Genomic DNA, 27,694 nt, shown 5'->3' with positions numbered 1-27,694 from the left:
GGGCAGATAGATTTTTGAAGTATTGAGCAGTTCAGGACTATGAGGATCAAGTATAAAAGAGGTGTTGAGGTCTGGGTTGGCCCAGCCATGATCTGATAGAATGGGGGAACAAGCTGAAGGCGATGAATGCCCTACGCCTGCTCCGATTCCTTGAGGCTCCTTTTCATGTTTTTTTGTTTCCAAAGAAGAGTGTGATACAATGTGCTAAAGATCTCAGATGTGAAAATGGGGTGTTTATGTACTGGTTCAGATGGTATTGATTCATCAATCATAGCTATACAGTCATGAGTAGGAAGGCAATTCCTTCCATGAATAAAGGAAATCTACTGCAGAGCTCACACAAAGGGATCCTTCCCCTCAGTAAACTCTCCCATCACGTTTCCCAACATATCAGCTCAAGCAGGACACACTGCGCATGCTCTAGTCAACAAGTCGACCCCGGGTGACTGATGTCAGCACTGGACCAATGAAAGGTCGGTGGGCGGACCTGGATGACCTAGCTGGAGGTTGGTCCTCCAACCAATCAAAGTAAATGAAGGGCGGAGCTAAACTAAACCATGTGATCACCCTCGCGCGCGGCGCAGAGTCGATGTAATGAATGTTCGGGAAGTTATGGAGAGAAAGGATATGGTAAGGAAAGAAATAAACAGGGAAATGGGAGAAAAACTGTGTTGCTATGAGCGGAGAGGTTTTACAAACAAATTGTGCACGTCGGAAAACACAAATTTGAACGTCCCAGTCCCGTGTTTGCAGTAAATGGGGAATTGCCTCAGCGCGGCTGCAGGCCTGAGTGAGCGCCGCCATCTTTATTCGGGACAATGAATCACTGGATACGTGCGGAGCCGCCATCTTTGTAGGGGGCAAGGTGCATCCAGGCGCATGTGCAGCCTTTCTCTAGTGTAGAGTCATTGTGATCATAGCAGCCAATACTGCTCTGATTCACCTCTGGGCTCCCTCATAACCACTTTGTCAATATCTAACTTCCTCAGTCTCGAACCATGGGTGTATATTTAGTCTGTTTAGTACTGTATTATTACTTTTATAGACCCTTTGTAAATTAGTTTTTCACTGCGGCCCAGCCCCTTACCATGTGCTGCTCTATTATCAGGTTACCTTTTTCTTTTTCATTCCCTGTAATCCATTTTGCACTCCCTGAAACATCAACTGTGTTTCTCCTTCCACAGATACCAGTGATTAATGCCAAAGCCCTGTTGCCTGTGGAGAGGGTGATGTTTGACTTTCTTGTATAGCTGCAGTTTGTGTGGTGAAGGTGCTCCCACAATGTGGTTGGGTAAGAGACATTACAGATTATTCATTACAGTAACAGTGATTATTTGAAGATAATGTCCAAATCAAGAACAGTTTGTAGTTTTATTATCATGCTTATAATTTCACAAAAATACTGTTGACAACTTTAGACATAAGGCCAGAGATGGAGATATTAGGTCAGGTGACCAAAAGCATTGCCAAAAAACAGGTTTTGAGGGATGTCTTAAAGGTGGAAAGCAGACCTGTGAGGTTTTGCCTGCAAATTCCAGACTATGTTGCTTTAGTAACTGGAGAATCAGCCACACAGTTGAAGTAATGAATTAACAAATCATTGGGAGTCTTGAAGAAAATGGGTTGAGACCTCGACAAAGGATGTGCGGTGCAGGGAGCTCGGGATGATAACAGCCAGGAATCAAATCAAGAATGAGAATTTTAAATTGTTGTTGCTTATTGATAGGAGCCTTTTGACTGATGAACATGTTTGGGGAGAAGTGAGCACGTGGGCAATAGACCTTTCATTTTTTTCCTGAGATTACTGGGAGGCTGGCCAGGAGTGTTTGGATAATTTAAGTCTGGAGATAACAAAAGATGGATGAGAGTTTCAGTATATGAGCTGAGATGAGGGTGGAATCAGCTAGAAATAGTGGTGTTGGAGTGGGACTGGGCTGTCACTCTCACCTCACCTCTGGCATTCAGCTGGGTGTCAGGTTGTGAATCAGGGCGGTAACACAATCGGGAGCTGAGTGGCCCTGGTGGAGCCTAAAATGAGTGTCGCTCAGCTGGTTGTTGCTGAGCAGCAGCTGCTTGATAGCCCTGTTGATGACTACTTCCCTCACTTTACTGCTGATCGAGTGTGGACTGACAGAGGGAAGTTGCCTGGGTTAGATTTGCCCTGTGTTTTTGTGTTGAATTGTAGAATTGGCCACACAGTTGAAGTATTGAATTAACAAATCATTGGGAGTCTCGAAGAAAATGGGTTGAGACCTCGACAAAGGATGTGTGGTGCAGGGAGCTAGGGATGATCACAGCCAGGAATCAAATCAAGAATGAGAATTTTAAATTGTTGTTGCTTATTGATAGGAGCCTTTTGACTGATGAACATGTTTGGGGAGAAGTGAGCACGTGGGCAATGTTCCACATTGTCGGTCGATGCCAGCGCTGGAGCGGTATGTGGCTTGGTGGGTGACAAGTTCTGGAGTACAAGCTATCAGTATTATTGCCAGAATGCTAGCAGAGCCCGTAGCCTTTACACTACTTAACCATTTCTCGATATTATTCAAACTAAATTGAACTGGCTTAAAGCTCACATCTGTGACATTATGAACCACTGGAGAAGGCTGAGATGGACCATCTCACTTTGCATCTGGCTGAAAATTACTGCAAATGCTGTCATCTTATCTTTTGCATGGATGTGTGAGACCCCTCCATCAGTAAGGGTGGGGATATCTGTGATACTTCCTGCAACAAGTTGTTTAATTGTCCATCACCATTAACAGCTGGGTGTGGCAGAACTGCAGAGCTCCGATCTGATCTGTTGGTTGTGGGATCACTTAGCTCTGTTGCTTGCTGCTGATGCTGTTTGAAATGCAGATAGTCCTGTATGGTAGCTTCACCAGGTTGGCACTTCATTTTTAGATATGCCTGGTGCTGCTCTTGGAAGACTCTCCTTTCCTGTCCATTGTGATGGGTGAGTGCAGGATGTATGAACCCATGAGATTACAGATTGTGCTGGAGTACAGTTCTGCTGCTGTTGTTATCCCACAGTGCCTCAGAGATATCCAGTTTGAGTTCCTACATCTGTCCCAATTAGCACGGGGATAGTACCACTCAGCACAATGGAGGTTTTTCTCAACTTTAAGGTGAGGCTTTGTCTCCAAAAAGACTGTGGGATGGTCACTCTTACCGATACTGTCTTCGACAGATGCATTTGCAGCTGGTAGATTCATACTGCTAAGATCTAGTATGTTTTTCCCTCTTGCTGGTTCCGTTACCGCCTGCTGCAAACCCAGTTGAGCAGCTATGTCCGTGAGGACCCGACCAGCTCAGTCAGTAATCCTGCTGCTGAGCTACTCTTGGTAGAGGACATTGAAATCCTGTACCCAGAGGAGCCTTGTCACCATTTTATTGCCTCGGTGCTTCCTCCAAGTGTTATTCAACATGGAGGAGCACTGATTCATCAGCTGTGGGAGCACGGTACGTGGTACTCAGCAGGAGCCATGAGACTTCCTGGTGTCCGAAGTCCATGCTGAGTACTCCCAGGGCAAATCCTCCCTGTGTGGACACGACTGTGCCATCACCTCTGCCTGGTCTGTCCTGCTGGTGGGACAGGACAATCCAGATATTTCAAGAGAAAGTGAAGACTGCAGATGCTGGAGATCAGAGTCGAGCATCTGGTGCTGGAAAAGCACAGCAGGTCAGGCTGATGAAGGGCTTAGGCTCGAAACATCGATTCTCCTGCTCCTCGGATGCTGCCTGACCTGTTGTGCTTTTCCATCATCACACTCTCGATATCTAGGGATGGTGATAGTGGTGTCTGGCCATTATCTGTAAGGGGTTACTCTGTGAGTATGACTATGTCAGGCTGTTCCTTGACTAGTCTGAGAGACAGCTCTCCACGTTTTGGCACAAAAAAAACAGATGTTAATGAGCAGGATGTTGCAGAGTCGAGAGGGCTGATTCTGTGGTTGTATTTCCTAATGCCTTGTTAGATGCCGAGTGGTCCATCCAGTTTCATTCCTTTGTTGAGACTTTGCACTGATTAATACAGTGAGGAGCTTGTTGGGCAACTGTCAGGTTGGCAGGATGTTTTTCGCCGTTGACAATTGTTCCATGGAGATTAGGAGATTCCTAATTCCAGTTATTTTTTCTTGAATTCCGATTCCACCATCTGCCGAGCTGGGATTCGAACAAGGACTTCAGTTGTACATTTTAATATTCTGGATAAAAGTTAAATACATTAGGTTTGTTCACTCATTTTAAATATCACTAACCCTGATTTTGTTTCTTTGTAAAACACTGTCCATCATCCTGTCTCCTTCATCCTTCCCTCCAACAACAAGAGCAAGGAGCACATTGATTTTCTCTATCACCAAGACTGAGACAATCCGATCAGCTGCCTCTGCTGCTTCTCTCCCTCCCACTAGCCCACCGAGACAAGCTGCCTCACATGGTGTTCCTGATTTTTGTCCCAAACTTACATCTTTCTCCAGTCTCTTGTCAAGCCTTATCAGAGCTCATCTTGATCTTTTACTCGTCTCACTAAACTACAGACATTCCAACTCTGTTTCCTCCTCATCACTCCCCCTCCCCAATTCACAGGTATTGTTCCTTGTTGTGTCTGTCTGTCTTTTCTGGTTATGTCCTTCTCATCCATTCTGCAAAAAAAAACTAACATTTGATCTCACCATCATTTGTAAATCCTGTTCCATCTCCACTCTCCCTTTCCTTTCTGAATTCATTGTATTTGGTGTCCCTCAAGGATCTATCCTTGGTCCCTCCTGTTTCTCACCTACGCACTGCCAGAAGGTGACATCGTCCAAAAGGACAGTGTGAGGTTTCACATCTACACTGACGATGTCCAGCTCTCCCTCCCCACCATCCCTCTCCATTGCTCCACTGTTACTCAGTTACCAAACTGTTTATCACATTCCCACTACTTGATGAACTACAATTTCCTCCAAAGAAACATTGTTACAGTTAAACCCATTACCTTCAGTTGCTATTCCAAATTCCGTTCCCTTACTGCTGAGTCCCTCCCTCTCACTTGGTGCAGTCTGAGACAGAACTAGACTCTTCATAACATTGCTGTCATATCTGTAACCCCAAGGTGACCTTCTGATCAGACATCTACGTAATCACAAACACCAGGAATTCCAATCTCTAAAACGTTGCTTGTCTCCACCTTACCCCAGCTCCATTGCTACTGAAACCCCATAACCGTGTTGGTGTTACCTTAAACTTGATGAATCTGAAATGAACCCTTGATTTCGTGACTGACCCAGAATCTGCTAGTTTTCGGTGTTTCCTGCGCAATTACCATCCCCCCCCCCCCCTCCCTCCGATCCCTTTGTGGTGCAGTTTTCTACAGTTTCCACCATGTAAATAGCACTCTGTTCTCTTATTTTCCCCTCCAAAATTACTGACCTCACTTTTTCCCAAATTATACTCCATCTGACAACTTGTTGCCCCCTTTTCCTGTGCATCTCTCTCTCTTCTCAATCCTCTTAGAACTTTACAATTATGCCTTTTCTAGGAGCCCCCGCCCATTCTTCTAAACATTTACTGGGAGCACTGGGCAGTGTGAAGCATGCAGAGTTGCTCTGTTTTTAGAGATACTCGATGGGAGGAGCTTGCTGCCCATTAGTCAGAATGGAGACAACTTGCCCATCAAGTTGCATGAGCCTTTCATCCCCCCATGTCTTATTGATGAGGCACAGCGGCAGCACAGAAGGAAAGAAAAGGAAGCAAATCCTGCTCTCCACATCTCACTGACTCTTGGAATGTTCTGTCCCATGTGTCAAAGATCTGCCCTGTTCAGTCACATGAAGTCCCATGGTGGAAACTTCTAGAAACCCACATAGATTTTCCTCTGAACTGACTGCTGACCTTCACAAGGGGTAATGTGTCCAGTCATCCTGGGCCAGGAGGAGGGGATGGTGTGAGTTTCTAACCTGAACTGACAGTGATGGATTTTATGAACTTGTATTACAGGATACTACAGGTGGACATTCAGATGGTAATCTCAGTCATGGTAACACCAAACTCTGATTGAATTAGTCAATTCATCAGGACCTGGATATTCGCATTGTGTGTGAGTATTGTGTTCCGTCGGAATCCCATTTGCTGCATAAAAGTTCTCCTTTGAATCTTCCCAAACCTTTAATGTGTGTCCTGTAATCCTTGTATAATGATCTGATGGGTGTAAGGTTTATTATTATAATGTGTAACTTTTCTAAACCCCTCTGTCACAGCTCCTCTCAATTGCCTTTGCTACAAGGAGAACACCTCAGTTTCCCCAAACGCCTGATTCCCCAATGTCTGTTTGTTCTCTATAAGGCACACATCAGGATTGTGTTGGAACATTCTCCACTTGCCTGCATCAGTGCAGACACCAACAATATTAAAAAAAAAGTGAACATCCTCCAGGACAAAGCACTGTGCCTGAGTGGTGTCCAATCCACTACCTTCAGCATTCCCTCTCCCCATCCCAGAGACACAGTGGCATCACCGTGTAAAAGGTAAAGGCAGCATTGTCCTACCAGACCATAGGGCTGCTCTCTCATTAGGGAGGAAACTGGAGCCCCTGGAAGAAACCCATGCAGACACTGGGAGAATGTGCAAGTCCCACAGAGACAGTTGTCCAAAGCTGGAATTGAACCTGGGGCCCTGGCAGCAGGGCTAATCACTGAGCCACTGTGCCACCCTAAAATTGTAATTTGATTCACAACTACCACTTCCTCTGATGGTTCATTCCATACATAAACCATTATCTGAACAAAAATAAAAAAAAAATTATCAAACGCCTTTTTAAAGCCGTTCTGCTGTCAACTTAAAAGGTATGTACCCAGTCTTGAATCGCGTCCCTTCCTGGAAAGGACACCTGCTGTTCACATTACTGATACCACCCCTCCATGATTTGAGAAACGTCTAATAAGGTCACTCCTCAGCCTCCGGCGCGCCAGTGAAAGAAGTCGCAGCCTATCCAGCCTCTGCTTATAATTCAAACTATCCATTCCCATCAACATCCTGGTAAATCTCTTCTGAATCCGCTCCAACTACATAATGTCTCCCAATATCAGCAGGACCAGAACTGGACACTGAATTCCAGAAAAGGCCTCCCCAACATCCACAATAATGTCCCAACTCTTGTACTCAAAGGTCTGAGCAATGAAGGCAAGTGTGCTAAGCACCTTCTTAACCACCCTGTCTACATGTGACACAGACTTGAAAGACCCGAACCTCTCGGCCTCTTTGTTCCATAGCACGACTCGAGGCCCTGTTTTTAATTAGTGTCAGTCTGCCCTCGTTTGTTTTCTCAAGATGTAATATTTTTGCATTTATTCCAATCCAAAAATCCCAAATAACCCTGAGCATTAAAGACAGTAGGAATATACTTAAGAGGGAAATCAGGAGGGCAAAAAGGGGACATGAGATAGCTTTGGCAAATAGGGTTATGAATAATCCCAAGGGTGTTTATAAATACATTAAGAACAAAAGGGTAACTCGAGAGAGAATAGGGCTCCTCAAAGGTCAGTAAGGTAGCCTATGCGTGGAGCCGCAGGAGATGGGAGGGATAGTAACTGAATATTTTGCATCAGTGTTTACTGTGGAGATGGACATGGGCAATATGGAATGTGGGGAAATAGATTCAACATCTTACAGAGGATGACGTGCTGGGTGTCTTGTAACCTGTAAAGATTGGTTAATCCCCAGCACCTGATCAGGTGTATCCTAGAACTCTGGGAAGCTGGGAATGTAATTGCTGGGCCTCTTGCTGAGATATTTGTATCATCGATTATCACAGGTGAGATGCCGAAAGGCTAGAGGTTGGTTAAGGTGGTGCCGCTATTTAAGAAAGGTGGTAAGGACAAGCCAGGGAACTATCGACCGGTGACCCTGACATTGATGCTGGGCAAGTTATTGGAGGGAATCCTGAGGAACAAGATGCGCATGTATTCTGAAAAGCAAGGACTGATTAGTGACAGTCTGCATGACTATGTGCATGGGAAATCATGTCTCAGACACGTGATTGAGTTATTTGAAGATGTATCAAAGATTAGGGCAGAGAGGTGGACATGATCTATGGAATTCAGTAAGGCGCTCGACAAGGTTTCCCATGGAAGACTGGTTAGCAAGGTTAGATCTCATGGAATACAGGGAGAACTAGCCGTTTGGATATAGAACTGGCTCAAATGTAGAAGGCAGGGTGGTGGTGGAGGGTTGTTTTTCAGATTGGAGGCATGTGACCAGTGGAGTGCCGCAAGGATCAGTGCTGGGTACTTTGTTGTTTATACATACATGATTTAGATATTAGCATAGGAGGTATAGTTAGTAAGTTTGCAGATGACACCAAAATTGGAGGTATAGTGGACAGCAAAGAGGGTTACCTCAGATTACAACAGGATGTTGTTCAGATGGGTGAGAAGTGGCAGTTGGAGTTTAATTCAGATAAATGTGACGTGCTGCATTTTGGAAAAGCAAATCTTAACAGGACTGATACACTTAGTGGCAAATGATAAACAAAGATATCTTGCAGTGCAGGTTCATATTTCCTTGAACGTAGAGTTGCAGGTAGATCGGATATTGAAGAAAGTGTTTGGAATACATTCCTTTATTGATCAGAGCATTGATTATATAAGTTGGAAGGTCATGTATAGGACATTGATTAGGCCTCTTTTGGAGTATTGTGTGCAATTTTGTTCTCCGTCAGTCAGAAAGATGTTGTGAAACTTGAAAGGGTCAACAAAGATTTACAAGGATATTGCCAGGGTTGGAGGGTTTGAGCTGCAGGAAGAGAGCAAAAAGGCTGGGGCTTTCTTTCCCTGGAGCATCAGAGACTGAGGGGTGACCTCCGTAGAGGTTTATAAAATCATTAGTAGCATGGATAGGGTAAACAGACAAGGTCTGTTCCCTGAGTAGGAGAGTCCAGAAATAGAGAGCATAGGTTGAGGGTGAGAGGGGAAAGATATAAAAGGGAACTAAGGAGCAACTTTTTCACGCAGAGTGGTGTGTGTATGGAATAAGCTGCCAGAAGAAGTGGTGAAGGCTGACAATTATAGCATTTTAAAGGCATTTGGATACTTGACATGAATAGGAAAGATTTAGAGGGATATGGCCCAGGTGCTGGCAAGAGGGATAACATTAGGTTCAGATATCTGGTTGGCATGGACAAATTTGACTGAAGGTTCTGTTTAGTGGTGTTCATCTGTGACTCACAGCTCAGTGGGTTTCAGTCTCTTCAAAGATAAATCTTAATCTTTTATTTTAGTAAAGCTACAGCATTCAGTAGGGCGACCATTTATTTCTTCAAATACACTTCTTATAATACTTTGATTAAGTTTTTTGATATAAAATATTGGTACTAATTTATTCTAGAGTAGTGTTTTGTAAAGCTGTAAGACTGTGTGCCTTTTTCTGGGTCTGTGGACTGTTAAGGTGCAGAGATGGACATTCGTACAGTGATGTGCTCTTCCTGTTGGTTTTAGGAGAGTAAGCAAAGTTTCAATGATCCTGAATGTCTGCAGGAAGTGAGGGTGTAAATCCTGTAGGATTTCATGGATCAGATGGAGCGATGGTTAAAGGTAATGAAGAATTTACAGAAGTCAGGGGGTGTGATAGGTGGCAGTTTCAGAAAGGTAGGAAGACTACCGATCCAGTCAGGTAGATGGGTTTCCTCTTGGAAAGGGAGGAGTGGAGGGCAATTAGTGTAGGTGTCTCCTGTGGTTATTTCCATCTCAAACAAGTATACTGTTTTGGAAAGCGTCAGGGGGTCACACTCTCAGGGGAATATCGCACTGACAGCCAAGTTACTAGTGTAGTGTGAGGTATATCAGGTTCCAAGCGATCGATGGTGATAAGGGGCTCTCTAGTCTGCAGCACAGGCTGCAGTTTCTGTAGCTGACAGTGAGAAATCAGAATAGGGTGGTGCCTCCCTACTGCCTGGGTGAAGGATGACTCCAAGGGTGCAGAATATTCTGAAAGGGGAGAATGATCAGTGGGAGGTCGCTGTACATTGGTCCCAATGATATAAGAAAAAAGGATGAAGTCGTGATGAGAGAATATAGCAAATTAGCCTGGAGGATAATAAGCAGGTCCTTGTGGGTAGTAATATCTGGATTACTCCCGGTGCCACATGCGAGTGAGAGTAGGAATAGCAGGGTAGAGCAGATGAATGCATGGCCAAGGATCTGATACAGGGGAGAAGGATTCACATTTTTGGATCATTGGAATCTCTGCTGGGGTAGAATTGACGTGCATAAGAAGGATGGATTACACCTGAATTGGAAGGTGTCTAATATCATAAGACCATAAGGCATAGGAGCGGGAGTAAGGTCATTCGGCCCATCGAGTCCACTCCGCCATTCAATCATGGTTGATGGGCATTTCAACTCCACAAGCAGGGAGATTTGCCAGTGCTACTCGGGAGGCATTAAACCAGTGAGGGTGTGGGGGTAAAACGAAAGAGATAGTGAGAAAGGAGGTAAGTCTGAGTTGAGAAGTTAGACAGGCAAGGCCAAGGCACCGAATGAGGTAGGACTGACAAGGTACAACAGACAATAGGTGCAGGAATAGGCCATTCTGCCCTTTGAGTCAGCACCACCATTCATTATGATCATGGATGATCGTCCACAATCAGTATCCTGTTCCTGCCTTATCTCCGTAATACTTGATTCCATTATCTTTAACAGCTCTATCCATCTCTTTCTTGAAAGTATCCAGAGACTTGGCCTCCACTGCCTTCTGGGGCAGTGCATTCCCTGTGTCCACTACTCTCTGGGTGAAGACGTTTCTCCTCAACTCTGTTCTAAATGGCCTCTCCCTTATTGTTAAAGTGTGTCCTCTGGTCTGGACTCACCCATCCGTGGAAACATGCTTCCTGCCTCCAGAGTGTCCAACCCTTTAATAATCTCATAGGTGTCTATCAGATCCTCTCTCAGCCTTCTAAACTCAAGTGTATACACGCTCAGTCGCTCCAATCTTTCAACATATGATCATTCCACCATTCTGGGAATTGACCTCGTGAACCTACCCAACACTCCCTCAATAGCCACAATGTTCTTCCTCAAATGTGGAGACCAAAACTGCACACAATACTCCAGGTGCGGTCTTACCAGGGCCCTGTACAGCTGCAGAAGGACCTCTTTGCTCCTATACTCAATTCCTCTTGTAATGAGGGCCAGCATGCGGTGAGCTTTCTTCACTACCTGCTGTACCTGCGTGCTTGCTTTCATTGACTGATTTACAAGAATACCTAGATCTCGGTGTAGTGCTTCTTTACCAAACTTGCCTCCTTTTAGATAGTCATCTGCCTTCCTATTCTTGCTTCCAAAGTGGATAACTGCACATTTATCCACATTAACCTGCATCTGCTATGCATCTGTCCACTCGCCTAGCCTGTCCAAGTTAACCTGTATTCTCATAACATCCTCCTCACATTTCACCCTGCCACCCAGCTTTGTGTCATCAGCAAATTTGCTAATATTACTTTTAATATGTTCATCTATATTATTAATGCATATTGTAAACAGCTGCAGTCCCAGAACCGAACCTTCTCGTACCCCACTAGTCACTGCCTGCCATTCTGAAAGGAAACTGCTCTTTGCTTCCTGTCAGCCAGCCAGTTTTCAATCCAAGTCAGTATATTCTCCTTTGTAAATCCATGCTGACTCTGATGAATCCTATTACTGCTATCCAAATGAGCCTTAATTTCATCTTTTATAATTGACTCGAGCATCTTTCTCACCACTGACATCAGGCTAACCGGTCTATAATTCCTTGTTTTCTCTCTCCCACCTTTCTTGGAAAGTGGGACAACATTAGCCACCCTCCAATCTGAATCTGCATCTCCTGATTCTGTGTCTCCCCCTTCGCAAGGGACTGAACGTCATCCCTCACCAACAGGGCCATCCCACCCCCTCTGCCCATCAGTCTGTCCTTTTGATAGCACTGCACTGCATTTATTTCAATGCAAGAGGTTTGACAGGGAAAGCAGATGAGCTTAAGATATGGTTTTGTACATGGGACTGGGATATAGTGGGTATAACAGAAACGTGGCTTAGGTTGGAAAGGACAGGTAGCTTAATGTTCCACAGAATAGATGTAAGAGGAAGGATAGAAAGGGGGATAAGAGAGAAGGTGGAATTGTGTTTTTGATTAGGGATAACATTATTGTTGTGCTTAGGGAGGATATTCATGGGGGTTCGCCCGTTGAAATTACTTGGGTGGAACTGGAATATAAGAACAGGATGATCACCTTATTGAGGTTGTCTGTGTGGGTTTCATCCGGGTGCTCTGGTTTCCTCCCACAGTCCAAAGATGTGTAGAATGCGTGGATAATCCAGGCTGAATTGCCCATATTGTTCAGGGATGTGCAGGTTGGGTGGATTGGCCATGTGAAATTGCCCATAGTTTTCAGGGATGTGCAGGTTGGGTGGATTGGCCATGGGAAATGCAGCGTTACAGGGGTAAGATAGGAGGCTCTGAGTGTCAGTGTGGACGTGATAGGCCGAATGGCCTGATTCCACACTTGGGATTCTCTGATAATTCTACTAGTTTTAAAATAGTTACAGAAAATAATAGACCAGATCTAAAAGTTGGTGTTCAAAATTGGACAAAGGTGAATTTTGACAGTACAAGGCGAGAACCTTCAATATTTCTTTGCAACCCCCAGGTAAAGGGACGGCTGGAAAGTGGGAACATAAGAACAGAAGGAAGAGGAGCAGGAGTAGGCCATCTGGGCCCGTCGAGCCTGCTCTGCCATTCAATAAGATCAGGCCTGATCTTTTCATGGCATCAGCTCCACATTCCTGCTCTCTCACCATAACCCTTAATTCCTTTCCTGTTTGCAAATCTACGTTTTGCCTTCAAGACATTCAAGTTGATAACGTCAACTGCTGCACTCTGCAGGGAATTCCACAGATTCATAACTCTTTAGCTGAAGAAGTTCCTCCTCAACTCTGTCCTAAATCAGATACCCCCTTATTTTGACGCTATGCTCTCTAGGTTGACCCGCCTCCCCAATGGAAATAACCTCCCTGCTTCTATCTTATCTATACCCTTCTTAATTTTATTTTTTCCAATAGAACCTCCCATTCTTCTAAATTCCAAAAAGTATAGTCCCAGTCTATTCAATCTCTTCACGTACACCTACTCTCTCAACTCCTGACTCAAAGTAGTGACCCTCCTCTGCACCCCCTCAAGTGTCAGTACATCTTTGCTGAAGTAAGGAGATCAAACCTGTACACAGTACTCCAGGTGTGGCCTCACCAGCACCCTGTAAAGTTGCAGCATAACCATCCCTCTAGTAAGGAAGGTCAATAGACCCTTCACCATCTCTTTTAGTCCCCTGAGATGCATTCCATCACGGCCAGGAGACCCATGTAATTTTGGGCTGTTACCTTTCCCAACACTACCTCTTTACTGAGAATGACTGTTTCCATATCCTCATCTGCCATTGCCTCCATAGGCCTGTGGAAATGAGACAACATGAGTACATAGACAGTATGTTCCTATTAAGGCCAAGTCTGGTAGGTGTAGAGAATGCTGTGTGTCTAGAGAAATTGAACCTCTGGTCAAAAAGATGAAGGAGGGATATGGCAGGTACAGACAGCTGGGTTTGAGTGAATCCCTCGGAGTATAGGGGCAGTAGGAGTATACTCGAGGGAAAACAGGAGAGCAAAAAGGATACATGAGACAGCTTTGGGGGGAAAGAGGTTTAAGGACAATCCAAAGAGATTCTACAAAACACTGAGGACAAAAGAGTAACCAGGCAGAGAATGGGGACCCTCAAAGATCAACAAGGCTGTCTGTGGAACCACAGAAGGTGGGAGAGATACTATCCGAGGATTTCATGTCAGATTTTACTGAAAGAGGATATGGAAGCTAGAGACTATGGAGAAATAAATCGTGATAACTTGACAACTGTCCATTTTACAGAGGAGGTTGTACTGGATGTCTTATACATAAAGCTGAGTAAATCTGTGGGACCTGATTGGGTGTATCCTAAATCTTTATGGGAAGTTAGGGAAGTGATTGCCGGCCCCCTCGCTGAGATATTTCTATCACCGATAGCCACAGGTGAGGTGCTGCAAGACAGGCGCCAATATTTGAGAAAGGTGGTGAGGAAAGTCCAGGGAACAATACACTGGTGAGCCTGAAGTTAGTGGCAGACAAGGTGTTGGAAGGAATTCTGAAGGACAGGTTTATATGTAATTGGAAAGGCAAGAAGTGATTAGGGATAGTCAGCATGGCTTTGTACATAAATCACTAACTTGGACTTCAGAAAGACATTCAAAAAGGTTCCACATAACAGGCCGGTTAGCAAGTTAAAACACCATGGGATACGGAGAGAACCAGCTATTTGGATACAAATTAGCAGGAAGGTTGGAGACCGGAGGGTAGTGTTTTTTGGACTGGAGGCCTGTGATGAGCAATATCTTGTGTGGATCGGTGCTGGGTCCACTACTTTTCATCATTTATATCGGTGATTTCTATGTGAATATATGAGGTATAGTTAGTAGGTTTACAGTAGACATCAAAATTGGAGGTGCACTGGACAGCGAAGGAGGTTACCTCAGAATACAATGGGACTTCAATCAAATGGGCTGAGGATTATCACATCGAGTTTATTTCACATAAATATGAGGTGTTCCATTTTGGAAAAGCAAATGAGGGCAGGAATTATACACTTAATGGGAAGGTCCTGGGGAGTGTTGCTGAACAAAGAGATCTTGGAGTGCAGGTGCATAGTTCCTTGAAAATGGAATCATAGGCAGGGTAGTGAAGGTGTTTGGTGTACTTGCCTTTACTGGTCAGTGCATTGAGTAGTGGAGTTGGGACGTCATTTTGCGGCTGTACAGCACATTGATTCAGCCACTTCTGGAATTCTGCTTTCAGTCCTGGTCTCCCTGCTATCGGAATGATATTGTGAAACTTGGAAGGGTTCGGAAAAGATCCGCAAAGATGTTGCCAGGGTTGAGGGTTTGAGCTATATAGGTAGAGGGTGAATAGGCTGGGGCTGTTTTCCCTGGAGCATCGGATACAATTGTGAGGGGCATGGATAGGGTAAATCCCAGGGTCTTATTCCCAGGATAAGAGAGTCCAAAGCTTGGGGGCACAGGCTTCAGGTGTGAAGGAAAAGATTTAACAGGGATCTAAGGGGCAATGTTTCCAGCTGAACATGGTACGTGTATGGAATGAGCTGCCAGAGGAAGTGTGAAGGCTGGTACAATTACCCAACTATGCCTTTGAGATGTTGTACGTGATACGCAAAAGTTTAGTAGGATATAGGCCAAGAGCTGGCATATGGGGTGAGGTTAATTTAGGATATCTGGTCAGCATGGACAAGTTGGATTGAAGGGTCTGTTTCTTTGCTGTACATTATTATGACACTACTAAAATTAAGATGGGTTTCTCTTTTATGGAGAGTTAGCAGAAGGTCAGATAATTCTCCTTGGAGTTGAGAAGGTTAGGCAGTGATTTTGACCAGGAGCAGATTTGAATCCAGGATATTTAATTTACAGAGAGACAGAGGGAGAAATTATTAATGTCACAATTTTTAGTAACTACCTTCAGGTAACTGGCAAATAATGCTGGTTAAAAATGTGAAGATTATTTTGCTCACTAATTTCTGAACATCTGGAACAGTTTGACCGACAGCTCGATGAAGATTCAGTAGTTATTGTCAAAACAAATTTGGAATTTAACTTGTTTAAGGAAGGATTTGGAGGGCTACAGACAAATGGGAGGTGGGTTGGGATAGACTGGCACCATCTCCAGAGGTGGAGCGTATAGCCCCAAACCCCTGTGCTCTGTGTTACTGCCCGTTCACTGTGAATGATGAAGCTCATCCCAGGGCAGAGTCACAGAGACCTACAGCATGGAATTAGACCCTTTGGTCGAACTGGTCCATGCCGACCAGATATCCCAACCTAATCTAGTCCCATTTGCCAACATTTGGCACATATCCCTCTACACCCTTCCTATTCACATACCCATCCAGATGCCAAATGGTGTAATTGTACCAGCCTCCACCACTTCCCTGAACAGAAGATTCCATACACGCACCAATCTCAGTGTGAAAAAAGTTGCCTCTTGGGTCCCTTTTTAAATCTTTCCCCTCTCACCTTAAACCTACACCCTCTCGTTCTAGACTCCCCCACCCCAGGGAAAAGACCTTGTCTATTTTTGCCATCCATACTCCTCATGATTTTATAAAGCTCTATGAGGTCACCCCTCAGCATCCAATGCTCTTGGGAGAAGCCCACTCATGTCACAATGGGGCCCGGGTGATTGACAGCAGCTTCAGACCAATAGGAGATTTGGCGTGATCCTCCAGCCAATGGGAGTGAATTTGGGGTGGGTCCAGCAGGCCAACACGTGGCCATGAGCTGTACAGGCGCAGTGTCACGGTGAGGGTGAGGGTGAGGGTGAGGGTGAGGGTGAGGGTGAGGGTGAGGGTGAGGGTGAGGGTGAGGGGGGAACCTAGTGAGTGTGAAGGGAGTGGGAGAGACTGCAAAGTCTGGGGAAGAAATGGAGCTATTGTGGACTGGGAGGGTTTATAAATGCACGGTTTTAGGCTGCTAGACCTGAATTAGAAATTCCTGGTAAGTTAGAACCAAAAGAACTGCGGATGCTGTAAATCTCTCACAACAACCAAAAGGGACTGGAAAAGCTCAGCAGGTCTGACAGCATTGTGAAGAGAAATCAGAGTTAAAACTTTGGTCAGCTGACCCTTCCTCAGAACTGATGTTACTGAAAAGAAATGTCGGTTTATATGCAGAAGGTAGGAGTTAAGGAGAAAATGATAGGTGGTGATAGAGTCCAAAGAGATGGGAGCAGTAGGACAAAGGAGTGGATAATGATCTGGCTGGGGGAGGGTGAATAACTGTTTATGGGGACTGTTAGTGACTAACCATAGGTAATGTGTAATGGTAGGCTATGTAATAACAGGGCCTGGCATGTGGGTTAAGAGGCTAGGGCGCTAGGAAATTGGAGAGTTCAGGACGTAAAATTATTGAATTTGATACTGGGGCTCGAGCGGTGCAGGGTCCCCAAGTAGAAGATGAGGTGTTGTTCTTCCAGCTTGCGTTAAAGTGTGGCGCTGGAAAAGCACAGCAGGTCAGGCAGCATCTCAGGAGCAAGAGAATCAGCGTTTTGGGCATATTCCTTTTCATCCGGAATGCCAGGATGGGGGGCGGGGGGGAGTAAGAGGGCTGAGAGATAAATAAGAGCGATGTGTGGGGTTGGTGGGAAGGGAGCAAGGAAGGCAATAGGTAGATGTAGGTGGAGGGTAATGGAGAGAGGGTGGAGTGGATAATTGGAAAGGAAGATGGACAGGTGGGACAGTTCAAGACGGTGGTGTCGAGTTGGAGGGTTGGATCTGGGATAAGGTAGGGGAGGCGAGGGGAGATGAAGAAACCTTGATTCTGTGTTTAAAGGGTCCCAATGTGTAAGATGAGGTTTTCTTCCTCCAGGCGTCGGTTGGCTGGGATTTGGTGGTGGAGGTGGCCCAGGACTTGCATGTCCTTGGCGGAGTGGGTGGGGAAGTTGACGTGGTCGGCCACAGGATGGTGGGGTTGGTTGGTGCATGTATCCCAGAAATGTTCCCTGAAACATTCCGCAAGTTGGTGTCCTGACTCCCCAGTGGAGAGGAGACCACATCGAAAGCAAAGGCCATAATAGGTGAGGTGGTTGGATGTGCTGGAAATTCTCTGCTGGATGTGGAAGGATCCATTATGGGTGAGGGGGAGGTGTGGGCACAGGTTTTACACCTCTTGCATTGGCAAGTGAAGGTGCTGGGAGTGCAGGGTGGATGGATCTGACTAGGAATTCACAGGGAATCATCTCTGTGGAATGCTGAAAGGAACGGAGAGGGAAATATATCTGGTGGGATCTGATTGTAGGTGGTGGAAATGGTGGAGGCTGATGCGTTGTATCTGGGTGGAAGGTGAGAACTGGGGGATTCTATACTTGTTGCAGTTGGAGAGGTGTGGTTCAATGGCAGATGTGTGGCAAGTGGTGGAGATACACTGGAGAGTATTGTTGACCACATGGGAGGGGAAATTGCAGTCCTTGAAATACGGGGCGTTTTGGTATGTTCTGGAGTGTCCTGCCAGCTTGCATCAAGCTTCACTGGAACACTGCAGTAAGCATGAGACTGAGATGTTGGCCAGGGAACAGACTCGTGTGTTAAAGTGATAGGCAACTGGAAGCTCAGGGTCTGTTTTGCAGCAGAATGTAGATCATCAGCTGCCATTTCCAGCACCTCCATTGAGATGCTGCCAGACACAGTTCCTGTCCCGTCCATTAACAGCTGTGCACCCTCCCAGCCAGATTGTTATCCACTCCTTTGTCTTTCCAAATGTTCCTGTGTCTCTCTGGGCTCTGTCCTCATCTATTATTTACTCTTTATACCCCTATTTCCTGCAGTCCAAAGGTATGCAGGTTAGGTGAATTGGCCCAGCTAAATTTCTCGTAGTGTTCAGGGATGTATAGGTTAGTTGCATTAGTCAGGAAAAATGTAGAATGATAGGGTCGGGGAATGGGCTTGGTTGAGAAACTCTTCAGAGGGTGGGTGTGGACTTGTTACCACACTGTAGGGATTCTAATTTTCCCAGCTGCCATCGGTTCTGAGGAAGGGTCAGTGGACCTAGAATGACCCTTGGTGTATGCAGGAGGAGGAAATGGGAAAGGGGAGTTGGATCCAGTTTAGACTGGGAGGATTTAATTACACCCTGTACATGTAGTTAGACCTGAATTAGAAACTCTTGGTCCCACGTTTACAGCAAATGGGAAAATGGCTGTGGCCCTCAGGTCCTGGGTTATGGTCGCCATCTTTATTTGGGGCAAGGTACAGCGAGGCACATGGACATGTCCTCTTTCTGGGTGGGGGAGGGGTGATTGAAAGCGGAGCATTTACACATCAGACACATACCAAGAGAATTTTTGACTTTACTGTTCAGCCTGCACTGACTGTGAGGTTTGTTTTGTAAATTCATTTTATAGGATATTAGTTGAGAATAATTGAGACAGAGATCTCAAAAGTAATTTTCTATCGTCAGCAGGGTCATCAGGATCTGAATACCATTGACATTTAAATGTGGAAGGAGACAGGTATGTCTGTTCTGTCTGTGGGAAAGTATCTGTTTTTTCAAGCAAAAAACGGCACGGTGGCACAGTGGTTAGCACTGCTGCCTCACAGCGCCAGAGACCCGGGTTCAATTCCCGCCTCGGGCGACTGACTGCGTGGAGTTTGCATATTCTCCCTGTGTCTGCGTGGGTTTCCTCCCACAGTCCCAAGATGTTACAGGTCAGGTAAATTGGCCACGCTAAATTGCCCATAGTGTTAAGTTATGGGTGGATTGTGTCTTGGCGGTTTTGGTGCAGGCCATTCAGAAATTCACATGATCTCAATGGGAACAGGCAAGTTGTAAGCAATACCTGCTGAGTTTTCTTTTAAAACAGATTTTAAAGTATAAAATGTCAACTTAAGTAAAGATCGGGGCTTTCGATTATAATGGAAATGTCTGAAGAGAAGGAAGATTGCTGGCTCATTTAGATTCTCCTAATGGGAGTAACTTACTGAAACTAGAGAGACATTGTGACAGGAGACCTTAGACCAGTGGTGTGCTCCTCTTGCACAATGTGCGAAATAAAGGGCACTTCCAGTGTCCGTGACGGCTATTTGTGCAGGAAGTGTGTCCATCTGCAGCTACTGGGAAACTTTTTCAGACCTGGAGCTGAGAGTGAACTCACTGTGGAGCAATACTGAGAATGTTATGGACAGTACGTTTAGTGAGTTAGTCACACTGCAGGTGAGGGTTACACAGGCAGAAAGGGAATGGGTGACCATCAGATCAAGTAAATGGTCAGGAAGGAAGTGCAGAACTCCCCACTGATCGTTCCCCTTTTCAAACAAATATTGTGCACCGCTTGGGATTCTATAAGGGGGGAGCAGGTGGGGTGGACTCTCAGGGGAAATCAGCAACAGCCAGGTTCATGACACCACAGATAGCTCCGCTGCACAGAACGGGAGGAGGGAGAATGGCAGAGCTATAGTGACAGGGGATCCAGTAGTCAGGGTCAGAGACAGGCGTGTCTGTGCCCACAGACATGAATCCAGGACAGTGGAATTGAACCCAAGTTCATTTATTGATAAGTGCACAGACCAATAAAGGTCAGTGTCCCAAATGCAACCTTCAGCACTTGGTCACCCTGAGACTCTACTTTCCAGGGACTGTGCACTTGTTCTGAGCCCTTCAGAGGGATTGAAGGGGATAGGGAGAAAACAGGAACAGGGTTGTGTTGTAGATCTACAAAATAACGTCACCCTCCCGTCTTGGTCTCTCCCTTCTGTCTCCCACCCCCATCATGCCTCCTCCCCACTACAGGGAAAAGACCTTGTGTATTTACCCTATCCGTGCCCCTACTGATTTTATAAACCTCTCTCAGGTCACCCATCAGCATCTGACGCTCCAGGGAAAACAGTGTATTCAGCCTCTACCTGTAGCTCACATCCTCCAACCCTGGCAACATGCTTGTAATACTTTTCTGACCCCTTTCAAGTTTCACAATATTGTTTTGATAGGAAGGAGACCAGAATTGCACGCAATATTCCAAGCGTGACCTAACCAATGTCCTGTAGAGCTGCAATATGACCTCCCAACTCCTATACTCAGTGCTCTGACCAATAAAGGAAAGCATACTAAATACCTTCGCTATCCTATCTACCTGTGATTCCACTTTCAAGGAGCTATGAACCTGCACTCCAAGGTCTCTTTGTTCAGCAGCACTCCCAAGGACCTTACCATTAAGTGTATACATCCTGCTAATATTTGCTTTCCCAAAATGCAGCACCTCACAATTATCTAATTTAAACTCCATCTGCCAGTCCTCAGCACATTCAACCATCTGATCAAGATCCCGTTATAATCTGAGGTAATCCTCTTCACTGTCCACTACACCTCAAATTTTGGTGTCATCTTACTAGCATTACTTCCTATCTTCACATCCAAATCATTTATATAAATTATGAAAATTAGTGGATCCAGCACCGATCCTTTGTGACACCCCACTGGTCACAGGTCTCCAATCTGAAAAGCAAACTACCACCACCACCCTCTGTCTTCTACCTTTGAGCCAGTTTTGTATCCAAATGGCTAGTTGTCTCTGTATTCCATGAGATCTAACCTTGCTAACCAGTCTCCCATGTGGAACCTTGTTGAACGCCTTACTGAAGTCCATGTAGATCATTTCCACCACTTTGCCCTCATCAATCCTCTTTGTTGTTACTTCAAAAAAATTGGCTCAAGTTCATGAGACGTGATTTCTCACACACAAAGCCGTTATTAATATCCCGGACTTAACTCTGTACATTGGGGTCTGTGTCACCCAGTTATGGGTGTTAATATTCTGGATAAAGTTCCCGTACACCAGCTTTGTGTTGGTGACTATGAACTGAGTCTTGTTAATAACACCAACACAGGTGAGTTCCAATTGAAAGGTAGTCCCTATATCCCTTCCCCCTCCCACCTGCTCTGTCTCCTCCATCCCCACCGTAGACAGTAAGTGGGAGGAGCTCATGGAGTTTCCATGTGAGTGAGATTGAGAGAATCTTCCCTTCTTTCCACTAGCCCACCAAGAAATGTTGGTAGTGTCCTTACCTCTGGACCAAGAGAATCGGGTTCAGAGTTTGGTAACAGTGGCTTTGAAGAGGCTGATTGGAAAACATGCCCAAGCCACCAGACCATACTGTCTCCCAGCTGTCCCTGCCTGAGTCTCCAAACAGAACCATCCTGTAGTTTCTCTCCTGTCAGACTCTCCCATTGCTCAGTTTGTCCAGGATCCCGTCCTGCTGCTGCACTGCTCCTGTCCCTCACTGACCTGTCCATCCCCCAGTGTCCTCCACATTCATTCACTGTTCACAATCCCATTGTTCCAGTCCTGCAGCCCCGTCCCCTCCACTCTATTGGGCACAGCTGCTGTCAATCACCCAGGCACCTGTGTGATCTCGAGCATGCTCTGTAGGAGGGGAGACCTGTGCACAGGCGCAGTGCTGGCCAATTGTTGGCGTATGTGCAGTATGGGTCAGTGCCAGCGAGGGAGGCTGTGGATGTGTGGGATTAATCTGTCATTGGCTGCTCCCTCCCTTCCTCCCTCTGAGAACAGGACCCAGGGGACTGGTCCCTGCCCTGGTATCGTGACAAGTGGTCGGCATATCAGTGGGGGAGAATTTTGCAGAAAGTTATCAGAACTCAGGTGAAGATTCAGGAATGTTATGGAAAGGAAAGGTAGGCCTGCAATTAAAGTTCTAATTTGGTTCATTTTAGTTCAACCAGATATGATTTGTCCAGTGTGTGCAGGATGGTTCTCATCAGAGGGTCGGTGTAGGGAAAATAAATAAGAGGTTCCAGATTGGGGAAAAAAAATCAGTTTGGGTCTGACCAGGAAGGAAACCCTGCAAGGTGGGCGGAGGATTCACCAACACCCAGGAAGCTCTGAGTCAGAGTAATAGACTTGATTAAATTAGATTTCCTGCAGTGTGGAAACAGGCCCTTCGGCCCAGCCAGTCAACATCGACCCTCGGAAGTGTAGACCCCCAGACCCATTCCCCCTGACTAATGCACCTAACACTATGGGCAATTTAGCCTAGCCGATTCACCTGACCGACGCATCTTTGGATTGTGGGAGGAAACCAGAGCACCTGGAGGAAACCCACGCAGACACAGGGAGAACATGCAAATTCCACACACAGTCACCCAAGGCTGGAATCGAACCTGGGACCCTAGTGCTGTGGGGCAGCAGTGCCATCGTGCCACACCTTTGTTTTGGTTCTTTGTCTGCAGGCAGGAGCTAGGAAGCTGAATTCAATGAGAGGAAAGAGCATTAGAACTGGGTGTGGAGGAAAGGAGTGAGGAGATTGGTTTGGATTCCAGTTCACAGAAGGGAGAAATTGTGAGACTGAGAATTAAAGCTTTGGGGGAACAAAGAAACTACAATTTAATCCTATAATTGTCTTGTGAATTTCCATCCTGTGTTAACAGTGGTGACTTGTTTTCTCTGTTGTAGAGCACTGAAAGGGCGGATTTGTGGATGAGAAATTCAAATTGAACTTCCTGTTCACCTTTGTTAGCTACTAGATCCGTGCCAATCTGGATATCATTGGCCTTTTCATGTGGAAGGAAAGGTGTGCATTCTGTCCGTGGGCGAATATTTCAAATCTCAGTGTGACTGGCAACATTACTGAGACACAGCCAAGTCCATGTCAGCATGGTGAGTGTGGAGAGAGATTTCATTTGTTTTTAAAAGTCTGAAAATACATGTCACATTTCCCAGGAATAATTAAGTTACAGATTTGTTTTGTATGAGGACAAGTTTTTAAATAACCATGCAACCAGAAAGACAGAAGGATACCTGCACCATGGAAAATACAATGAAAACGGTATTGTTGTAAAGGGGTTAATTATCGATCATGGCTTGTATTCCGTTGGCGATGTCACGTCTGTTCCAGTGCCGTGGGGAGACACTGGAAATGTGATGAATGGAGTGTAGGTTTCAGTTATTAAACTGGAAAAGGTGCAGAAGAAATGGGCTCAGGGGTCTGAGTTAGAGGGAGAGGTTGGACAAGCGAGGATTTTTTTTTGTTTAGAGCAGAGGAAACAGAGGGGAGATCTATTTCTGGAAGTGTATAAGATCGTGACAGGCTTGGGTAAGGTGAATGCACTCAGCCTTCTTCCCAGGAAATCAAGGAGTAGAGGGCATCAGTTTAAGGTGAGAGGTGAAATTATGAAAGGGAACCTGAGGGGCAACTGTTTTACATAGAAGGTGGTATGTATATGGACTGAGCTGCCAGTGGAAGTGGTTGAGGTGGGTACATTAACAACATGTAAAAGGCATTTGGACAAATACATGGATAGCAAAGGGTCAGATGCAGAGGAGCCAAGTGTGCAGGGAAATGGAGTTCGCGTGGATGGACATATTGGCCGGCATGGGCCAGTTTGGGCCAAAGGGCCTGTCTCTGCTGTAGGACTCTGACTCCAAATATATTTACTATTTCTCACACCACCTCTGGTAGTACCCTGGGATGTATTCCATTAGGGCAAAGAGACTTGTCTACCTTTAGCTCCATTAGCTTACCCAGCTCTAACACTTTCGTGATAATGGTTTTTTCTTGGTCCTCGCCTTCCTCAGTCTCCTTATCAATTACTGGCATGTTCTTCGTATCCTCCACTGTGAAGACTGACTGCTGTGTACTCATATTCCTGAACCCTGCTGGATAGGAATAACTAGGCACAGAACTCTGAGAGGTCTTCTTTGAGTCTTTATTGATGAGACATGGCAGTTACCTGGATAGTGTACAGGCAGAACACCTTCAGGTAGCATTATGTAACTCCCCGCCTGTCCGATGTATGGCTCCCATTCTTATACCTTTGTGGTTTTGAATGGACGCTGTCTCTCAATATTATCTCCATGGCATTGGCAGTTAAAAAGTAGAGTTAAGCTCAACACTTTGTGGTTAAACCACATACCCCTCCCTCACACCCCTGTGGCTCAGTCAGGTATCTGACAGGCACTTCAGTTTCCGTGGGGCTGTCTGTCAGGATTCTGATTTGGAAGAACTGGTGTTGGAGTGGGGTGGGCAAGGTTAAAAACCACACATCACCAAGTTATAGTCCAACAGGTTTATTTGGAAGTACAAGCTTTTGGAGTGTGCTGTGACTTTGAACAATTACAGAGGCCATATGTTCCCCACACAATAGGTTCCCCTCTAGCAGTGTAAACTGCTATTCTGGCCCTGGGGATAGCTACTTATCGCTTTTCTCCCCCAATCCCATCTAGGTTTCTGTTCATCTTTAAAGTTTTTCTAATCTCCTAGTTTCTCCTTGGTCTTTGCCAATTTGGATGCTTTCTATTTCAGTTTGATAGACTCCCTTATTTCCTTAGCCACCCACAGCAGATTACTCCTTTTCCTACAGTCCTTCCTTTTCACAGATATATACTTTTGCTGAGCAGTTTGAAAAATTCTTTGATATTCCTCCACTGTCTGTCAACTGTCCCACCCTAAAGTCTTTGCTTCCAGTCTAAATTAGCCAACTCCTGCCTCATCCTATTGTAGTCTCCTTTGTTTAAGCACAGTATCTTGGGATTGGATTTAATCTTCCCGCTTTCCAACTGTACTCTAAATTCAACCAGACTTAACACAAGTCTTTTATCAGATTACGAGGTGAGGTGATGTTACCTGGGTGTTTTGGTTTTCATCGTCAGAGACCTTGGCTTTGTAATAAAGTACAGGATAGATATTCAAAACAGAGTATTCTGGACGGTGTGAATGTACTACACAGTCTAAAACCATAAATCACTGTCTCCCCTCAGTTTACATGATCTGGAGATGCCAGTGTTGGACTGGGGTGTACAAAGTTAAAAATCTCACAACACCAGGTTATAGTCCAACAGGTTTAATTGGAAATACACTAGATTAGAGTGTTGCTCCTTCATCATGATCCAGTTAAACCTGTTGGACTATAACCTGTTGTTGTGTGATTTTTAACTCGCCTCAGTTTAAAATTGCAAAGTCATTATCTCCCACATGCTTCCTCACTATCTAAGTTTGGAACGCTAATCCACATGACTATCCTGCTTTTTCCAAAAATCTCCTTTGGTTAAGGCAGTGATTTTTGGATTCATCTTTTCAGTTATTACCGTAAGAAGATAAGCCCTGGGCACAGGAGAGGCAATGCAGCCCTTCGAACCAGCTCCACCATTTAATACGGTGATGATTGAGCTCACATCGGTCTCAGCTGGATTTTCCCGCCTGCTCTCTCTCTCACCCTTCACCTCATTGCAAAATCAGCATCTCTATCTCTTCAGTAAATTTGCTCATTCTCCTGGCATCCACTGCATTTTGAATAGGGAATTCCACAGATTCACAGCACATTGAGACAGGTGCATTCTTCTTCATGAGTATAGAATAGAATTCCTACCGTGCAGAAACAGGGTGATCATCCATGGAGTCCGCACCAATCCTATAATGAGCATACCATTCAGACTCACCCATTCCCTGTACTTCCCAAGGTTAATGGCTTAACCTGCACACGCATGGATACTGTGGGCAATTTAGCATCGCCAATCTACTTAACCTGTACATCTTTGGACAGTGGGATGAAACTGGAGCACCCAGAGGAAACCTGCACAGACACGGGGAGAACGTGTAAACTCCACACAGTCGCTTAAGGCTGGAACCAAATCCAGGTCCCTGACGCTGTGAGTCAGCAATGCTAACCATTGAGCCACCTCTGCTTAAAATCTGCTCCTCCTATTAACCACCCCACGCCCCAGTTGGCTGAATCTATAGTCCTTACATCAGAAAATCAGCTTGTGGAAGCAAGATGTCTCCATAAAACCCAGTGACAGTCCATATGTTCTGTGTATTTGAATGGGGATACTATACACAACACCCTCCAGTCCACACTTTTCTTTCACTTTCCTGAGACAGGGCTCCAGTGGCTTCATGGGGACTACAATTCCGACAATCCCTGAGGCAGGGACCACACGTGTGCGGGGAAACCCGGCACTGTACATGTACAGAATGTGGGCGGGTTTTGGAACACGTGCTTTGGGTAAGTATACTTTGCGGAAAGTATTTCACACTGTGATTGGCTGGAGGAGGGATGTATCTGCTTATACTATTGATCTGTTGGGGGGTTTAAAGTGTCACTACACCCATGTAGGAACACTCTCCATCCCCAATTCATTGTAATACTGGGAATCAACTAATGGGAAACCAAGAAGGATCTTACCCATTCTCCCAGACTGAAGGTTCCTCTTCTGTCCAGGATCTGCCACCTCCCTTTCTGTTTCCTTTTGTTTCATTCTGCTGTTACATTATTGACTTGCAGCAACTGAAGGGAAAGGAAGTGAACCCAGAAAGGGTGCAGAGTCTAACCAGGGACGGAAAGTGGTGGCATGGATCTGTTTATCAGTTACTCCATGAGAATGGGGAGGGTGTACATTAGGGGCAGCAGAGTCAGAATGGTGGGAGAGAGTAAGTGGGCTGGAGGGTTACAGCTTTGGGGAAGAAAGGGGAAAAAGATATTCCAGAGAAACTAGAATTGTCTGCTCTGAATTTCTAATCTGTACATATTCCTTTATACAGGGTGCTAGATGATGAAGATTTGCAGACTGAAATCTCAAAATCAGGTGCAGATTGTGATTAAGTTAACCAGCATTTGATGAACCAAAGATGGAGAATCACTCGGCCAAAATCCTGCAACACTCTCCCTCCCAGCATTGTCAGTCTATCTGCGCCAAATGGACTGTCAATGGTTCAAGACAGCAGCTCACTACCATCTTCCCGAGGGTAACGAGAGATGGGGAATAAATGCTGGCTGAGCCAGTGATGCCCATATCCTGGAAACTGTTTCTATCTCTAGTTGCTGAACCCCAGTTGATGTTCCTGCAGGATGATGAGGGACGCTGAGTGCATCCTCCAGGAGGCAACACCATCACATTGCCCCTGCCTACACCCACACAGTAACACCACAACGCCACTGGAACAAAAGGCAATGAAGCTAAATGAGGACTTAGATATAGTTCTTCGAGGTAAAGCCATGAAAGGGGATTGGAACACAGCAGGAACAGGAGACTGAGCTGGATGGTCAGCTGTTTCCCATTGAATGGTGGAGCAGGATTGAAAGGCTGAATACCCTCC

The 27,694-nt window shown here is 45.5% G+C and overlaps 1 long non-coding RNA gene across 3 annotated transcripts; it reads left to right on the top strand.

Annotated features, from left to right (window-relative positions):
- The first annotated feature begins 564 nt into the window (after window positions 1-564).
- LOC140478539 (uncharacterized) lies at window positions 565-27,286 on the top strand. 3 transcript variants are annotated; one of them, XR_011960796.1, is made up of 5 exons: window positions 565-630; window positions 1,185-1,291; window positions 5,980-6,079; window positions 23,056-23,259; window positions 27,140-27,286. It is a non-coding gene; the product is annotated as an uncharacterized lncRNA (long non-coding RNA). The 3 variants fall into 3 exon arrangements; XR_011960798.1 differs by lacking the exon at window positions 27,140-27,286 and adding an exon at window positions 26,480-26,640; XR_011960797.1 differs by lacking the exons at window positions 565-630; window positions 1,185-1,291 and adding an exon at window positions 4,158-4,229.
- Window positions 27,287-27,694: the final 408 nt, after the last annotated feature.

This window comes from Chiloscyllium punctatum, chromosome 6 (genome assembly GCF_047496795.1).
Source record: "Chiloscyllium punctatum isolate Juve2018m chromosome 6, sChiPun1.3, whole genome shotgun sequence".
Lineage (NCBI taxonomy): Eukaryota > Metazoa > Chordata > Chondrichthyes > Orectolobiformes > Hemiscylliidae > Chiloscyllium > Chiloscyllium punctatum.
Note: the sequence above shows the minus strand (reverse complement) of the source record. Positions and strands in the feature narration are given on the sequence as shown.